Source organism: Dipodomys spectabilis, unplaced genomic scaffold (genome assembly GCF_019054845.1).
Source record: "Dipodomys spectabilis isolate Male_0828 unplaced genomic scaffold, ASM1905484v1 ptg000172l, whole genome shotgun sequence".
Taxonomy (NCBI): Eukaryota; Metazoa; Chordata; class Mammalia; order Rodentia; family Heteromyidae; genus Dipodomys; species Dipodomys spectabilis.
In genome coordinates this window covers 3,299,492-3,306,711 of record NW_024870849.1, presented here as the reverse complement: position 1 = coordinate 3,306,711, position 7,220 = coordinate 3,299,492, and the positions used below count along the sequence as shown (strand labels likewise).

General features: G+C 33.6%; 1 pseudogene; it reads right to left on the bottom strand.

The window, feature by feature from the left end:
* Positions 1–6,642: 6,642 nt before the first annotated feature.
* On the bottom strand, positions 6,643–6,739 carry LOC122119548 (annotated as a pseudogene).
* Between the last annotated feature and the right edge of the window lie 481 nt (positions 6,740–7,220).

Below are 7,220 nucleotides of genomic sequence, written 5' to 3'. Positions count from 1 at the left end.
ACTTTGGCCTAACATATGTGAGCAATTGTGTGATCTCTCAAGCATTACAAAGTACACACAAACACACACACACACAAAACCCACATAAATATACACACAGACACACCACACAAACACATTTGTTATTATCAGATTAAACAGAGGAAATTATCACAAATAGTAAAACTATTTTAATATATGAAATCATAATATTGCTCATATTATTCAAAGGTTTAGTAGAAATAAAATAGTCACAAGATACTTGGATACTTATAGATTAATTAAATTGAAAATTAAGAAATAAAAGACATGAGACCTTTGCAAACAAGTTTTAAATAATGAACATTTTGAATTATGTGTCCTTTTCTTTTGACAAAAGATTGATCTTACTGGTGTTTTAACTCAAGATTTAGAATATGATAACCAGGTGCTCTATATCTTGCTGGGGATGGCTATATCCCTAATCATTTCAATCTGGTAATTTTATGATAAGGTCTCATATTTTTTCAGTCTCTCCCGAATCACAAACCCTATTTACACTTCCCACCATAGTTAGAAAATGGAAACTACAAACACTATGCCCAGCTCAAATAGTTTTTTTTTAAATTCAAGTACAAATATTTCTAAAAAGTGACCATGTAATGAAGCCTTTTAAAATAAAGTATGTGCTTCTTGAAAATACAGTATTTGTTACCTGGACAAATATGTTTAGAACTATAATAAAATAAATTTATTTAAATTCACCAATCATATTAAATAAGAAAATAATTTTTAAATATTCACATGTTAACTATTTTGAAAGCAAAAATATATGTCTGAATAATTTGCATGTGTGAAAATTATGCAAAACTAAATTAACTAATCCTACAACTCTGAAAAAAGAATTACCCTAAAGAAACAAGACAAAATAAGTTCAAAATTTGAAATTTGGAAAATGAAATGAAGTGTATTCTTTAGTTGACTTAAATAACTGTAAACCCTCTGTATATCAATTTTATAATAAAAAATGCATGAACAAAGTAAGAAAATTACACATTGGTCAATAGCGACAGGAAAAATATCAGTAGTTTTTTCTGAGTGTGCAAAAAATCAATGGAAGAGATAACAATGTTCCTTCCATAATAAATGTACTCATTTCCTTACTTATGTAACTGTATCCCTTCTGTACATTACCTTTACAATAAAATTAAATTGAAATTAAAAATAAACTAAATAATATACCAATAAAGAATTCGTAGAGAGTTAGGAAGCTGGCTCAGTGGCAGAGCTCTTGCTTTGCATGCTTGAGGCCCTGGGTTCAATTCCTCAGCATCACATAAACAGAAAAAAAAAGCCAGAAGTGGCACTGTGGCTCAAGTGGTCCAGTGCTAGTCTTGAACTAGCCTTGAGGAACAGCGCCCAGCGTGTGGGAAATTGTGTTCAATTAGGGTATTGTTTTTGTTAGACTGGTGTCATATCTGTGGTTAATTTTAGGATAGGGGATCCCTTTCCACACGAAAATGCACCTGATCTGACGTTTGAGCCTTCCCATTATCAATGGCATAAGAGTTGCGCACCAACTTGTCTAACTTCCTACCTTGCCAGGCTTGGATTCTGTAGTCCTTCCAATCCTAACCTGTAGATAGTGCAGAATGGTGGAAATGATCCAATGCACCCAGCTATAGATTGAGAAGGAAGTCCACTAAACTTTTGGCCTGGGTACTGTTCTCAAGCCTCCTCAGTAGTTAAGTGTTCAGATGGGAGCCCTTGGCTCCAAGCAGTAAGAGTATTTTTAAAAGCAACTAGACATATATATGACTTAGGCATGTGAACACCACAGGACAAGAATAAAAGAGCAGTGAAGTGTAGAGGACAGGCCCAATTTTAACTAGCTACGTGGAGGCTGAATAAGCTTAGCTAGCTACTCTGGAGGCTGAGATATGAAGATCACTATTCAAAGCCAGTCCAATCATGAAAATACATGCGATTATCTCCAAAAAAACAGGAGTGGAACGATGGTTCAAGTGGTAAACCACTAACCTAGGTCACAGAAGCTTAGGGATGATGAATGAATGAGCACTTGCACATGCACGCATGTGTATACACGTGCATGTGTACACACACACACATAAGCATTGCAATGCGAACTTCTTTTTTTACCTTGCTGTACTCTATTTCCCTGTATTAGTTTACAAATTAACAAAATCAGCTAAGCACCTATTTACATACAACTCATCATGTTTCTCTAAAGTCAACTCTCTTTTTGGAAGCATGCTTTTATTTGACCCAAAAATAAACTATTCAGGAGTTTGATTCTTCTCCATCAAATCTGTAGAATTAGATGACTGTTTAGCTTCCTCCTAGCAATATAATTTTGTGAAATCCTGCATCAAGCAACGTATTTCTTTCACTAGAAGGGAAGCCTCTTTCAAAAAATTAATAATAGTTTTTTCTTCTTTTTGCTTGCATCTGTAGTATTATTATCTTCATATATTTCATGGTCTGTCTGTGTATGACAAAGATTGCTGTGAAAATAAAAAGACCTTTTGCAGCACTTATCATTTATATACCATCCATAGATATAAAGGTATTTAAATATTACTGAAATTTCTTCGGAATAAATCATGTTCACCTTGACTATCGTGAAAAATAAGAATTGGTTTCTCAGCACTTTAGGTAAGAACTTGATTGAAAGAAACAAAAGGAAAAGTGAGGAACAGCTCAACACATACATTCAAATGAAACAAAACAACCCAAGAAAACAAATTCAGTACTCAAGAATCTGTAGGAAATGCAAAGACCAAAAAAAAAATAAACATCAGCTAAGACAAGCTTATGAAAATCCTGACTACAAGAGCGTCTACTCTTGTAAGGATAGAGGTTAAAGCCCAGACTGGACAAAGATCTGTACACAATGCCATGCACCTGTTATTCTAAATTCCAGGAAGAATAACATAACGTGGACTGAGCCCAAGGTCATGCACAAGTATCTGAAAAATAATCAGGATAATTTATGGCTGGGGACATCACAATGTGGTAAGAACACCCATTTAGGGGACACAAGACACTCAATTAAAACTCTAATATTTGGGTATTAAAGTAAAAAGCTATGATTTTAAATAATTCGAATAATTGTAAGATTTGAGTTTTTGAGTGGAAAAATGCATGAGAGAGATAGAATGAACCCATGGTGCAAAGCTTTCAACTTAAGTGAAAATGTTTTATGGTACTTCAGACAAAACAGAGTTACCATGCAAATGAACATGGTTGTGCATTTGGGTGATGGAAATACTTTACTTACACAGGTGTAAATTAAATAGATTTTATTTGGGTAGATTGTACTTCTTGAACTAAGATACTGGATGAAGTCCCTGAGATTTTTCTCTCAAGGCTACCACTCTACTACTTTGAGCCACAGTTCCAATTCTGATTTTCTATTGGTTGTTTGGTGATAAGAGGCTCCTGGTCACTCTTGCCCAGGATGGATTCAAACCATGATCGCCAGATCTCAGCCTCCCGACTAACCAGGATGCCAGGCATGAGGCGTCGATAGTTTTAATAATTTAGTAAATTGTACAATTACTGAAGTTATACATTATCATTATAACCTGTGTAATATATGTGTGTATGTATATATCAATGCATACGGATAGAAATATTTTAACATATTTTTGTATCTACAGTAGATTTATGAAATCATCCATTATAAAATAAAATGGAAACAAAAGTTAATAAGGAGCAAAACAAAGGAAATTATCACATGTTTCTTGTTGTTGAATAGAATGCGAATTGCGAGAATCAGTTTGGGAAAACCATCTGTACGTTAACAAAATGGATAAGAGCTATTAATTCCAATCCATCTATCTGCCCATGTTATGCAACCTCACAAATGAGTGTGAAAATCAAACCACGCTTTTTGCCTTTCTTTTTAACTCACCTGTTATAATTTTTGGGTTAGATGAAGTAATCAAATAAAGATTAAAATAATATTATGTGAGACTATGAATTAGAGCTGAAAATGATTTTAAATATGATAATAGCTAATAAAATTGCATATTTCTTACTTTTACTCTGTCATGTCCCTCATTCCCACATTAGGAAAGTTTATAGAAGGTTTTCACTAAATTATATGTATAATTATGAAAAAATGTATTGAAAGAATATGGGCACAGTGTGGTTTTAGCTTATTGAGACTTGTAGGGAGAAGTGTGTTTTTGAGGACTTGAAATACATTGTGATGAAGTTGAAAGGGGGGATGTACTTGTTCTGGAAAACTGGCTAGAGGATTGCTCCCATAAAGGTAGTGATGAATTCATCCAAAAGGTTACAGTAAAATCACTTTCACAACCATGTTCACTGCTGCACTATTCACCGTAGCCAAGTTACAGAAACAGTCCAGATACCCATTGGCGGAGTGATGGTTGGAGAATGTGTGGCACATATACACAATTGGATTGCACCCATCCATTTTGAAGACTGTTACATTATTTGCAACGAAATAGATAGAACTAAAAATATATTAAGTGAACTAAGTCAGAGCCAGACACACAAAGGACCCATGTTCTGTCTCATATTTGGAAGCTAGAAATTTAAAAATATTAACCAAAGCATGCTATTAACAGAGGAGTATTTCAAAGGTGTAATTTCTTATGAAATTGAAATTTACTCCAACAAAATGAATATCAGGAAACTATTACTTGGAAGATGTGAGGGGAAGTCAAAAGGAAGGAATATAGAGAGTTGTGGAGGAAGAGAGTGAAGGTATAATATTCAATGCAGATAGTATGAAACTAGAAAAAATTAAAGTGGGGTGAGGTCTGGAAGGGTGTGGGAAAGTTATATAAAAATCCATTATACTTAAAATAATTGGTTTGTTCAATGGAAATTCCCTTGTACAAGTATTTAAGATAATAAATATATAATTAAAAACAATGGAGACATCTGACCTTAAATTTTATTTCTATCTATTTTAAAAAATAAAATTATTTGCTCTATAATTTGATCTGAGGGATGGATTTTGTGGCTAGCTAGATCAATGCACATCTGTCTCTCTCTTCTTCTCTCCAATTCATGGTTCTCATAGGTAATATGATTGCTCCTTAATTATCCTAATTTATTTTGCTTTTATATTTTTGGTTGCATCATTTCACTTTCTGCTCTGTCATTCCCAATTCATTTACATAGAAGGCATTATTTCCTATTTTCTCATTCCTAGAATAAGCTGCACATGAAGACACCACTGGTCCTCATTTTCAGTCTGTACCTTTGAATACGCAGGAAAATCTTTCCTCTGCTCTCTACCAGTTCCCTACTCTCCAGTTAGAGTAATTTAGAATAGTAAAAATGAAAAAAAGAGAAAATAAATAATAGTGAAAAAAAACAGATGCAAAAAATTCACCGGATTTTTCTGACCATTTCATCCAATGTGAGCTATTGGGGGAATACATGGACAGCTCATTCTCACTGGCACTCAAAGTCTCTGGTTAGGCAATTCTGATGAAGTTGAGGAACAAGATGAAAAAGTGAGATATGGTATCAATTGCAAGAAAAAAATGGAATAGGATCCAAGCAAATTTCTTCTTTGTTCTTCTGAATATAATCGATTTACTACAGTGCAGAGACGACTTTCCAAAAAGGCCACTCATGTGAATACTAGGGATGACGATGAGTATACCCCTCTTCATCAAGAAGCCTACAGTGGACACTTAGACATTGTCCATGAGTTGGTGGCTCAAGGCAGATATTCATGTAATAACTGAATGGCTGGACACCCCTGCACAGTACTTATACATGGAATAATACCAGAGTGGCTTCTTTATTGCATCATGATACAGATACCAATGCCCAAACTAAAGGCCTCTTGACCCCCTTGCATCTTGCTGCTGGGAATAGATATAGCAAAGATATGTTGGATCTCCTTCTGGTGAACCATTATATCAAACCAGGTCTGAAGCACAACTTGGAAGAAACTGCATTTGATATTGCCAAAAGGATAAGTACAAATTGTTCTCCTAAGTCCTAATAGTTCCGTTAAGTTTCTTAAATTTCAAAATTGCCAGTCCATCCTATGTGTCCATACAAAATATTTTCACAATACAAAGCAACAGCAAGATCTTACTTTAAAAATTCATGGATTCCATGGTATTCTTCCAAGTGATGTCAAAATATATTCGAGTTGTTTGTATACACCTATAATGATTTCTATAGAGTTTGTGATTTTTTAATCATAAATAATTTTAATTTATCTGTTGAAATGAGTAGTAAAGAAACTAAAGATATTTCTGGTGCTTGTCTGAAAAAAGTATATTTAAAAATATTTAGTATTCTGTTTGTATAATGTCCATAACCTATTTCATTCTCTCCTAGATATAATACTTTGAATTCGACATTGTTTTATAATATATAGGTTCATTAATAAATGTGTCCTCTCAGATTGCATTCCATATAGAAACAGTTTAAGATTCCTTTAATTCCTAGGTCCTTATAGAATTTTATTTCTTTAGGATAAAATGGCAATGTTATCTTATTTCAAAAGTTTTATAAAGGTTATGCTATGTAAAGGCCTTTCTAAAAAGGTGAAGATTGAATGATGTCAAACTAACTTTTATTTCTATGAATTACATGTATTCTTACACTTGTATATTTGTAATCAACTTTTTAATAATTTCTTGCATCTCAAGAATGAAAAATATGCAATACTTCACAAATTTTCATATCATCCTTGTACAAGAGCCATGTAAATCTCTGTTTTGTAATTTAGGTAGACGTGCTGCTGAAGCATGTAGTATCCTGTAAATTTAAGTAGTTAATGATGCAATCTTAAGACAGGTATATATCTTTGGTTGCCTATTTATAACAAGGAAACCTTATTGTTCCCCAAATTGTTATTCATCTTATTTCTGTAAAATTCTGTGCATGGTGGAAAAAACTTATATTGTTTGTTCGATTGCTCATATTTGCAATTTTTTTCATTTGAAATTGGATCATACTTTGAAGCCTTTATAGCTTGGGCCAAAGGTGATGGATTTTCAAGTACTTATTTATTAACTGATTTAGCTTTGTGGAGCTAATGGATTCAAAGTAAGCCTTGCTTAAGAGCTACTTCTAAACTTCTGCTGCTTAAAATTTCCCAAATGTCTTTCTGGCACAAATGTCTCCCTGACTCTTTACCCTTGCTCCATGTAGGAACAGACCAACCAGAATCTTACCCTGACAGCATAGATTGTCTTATTGGAGCAAAACTAGTCTGTTACAAGGGATCA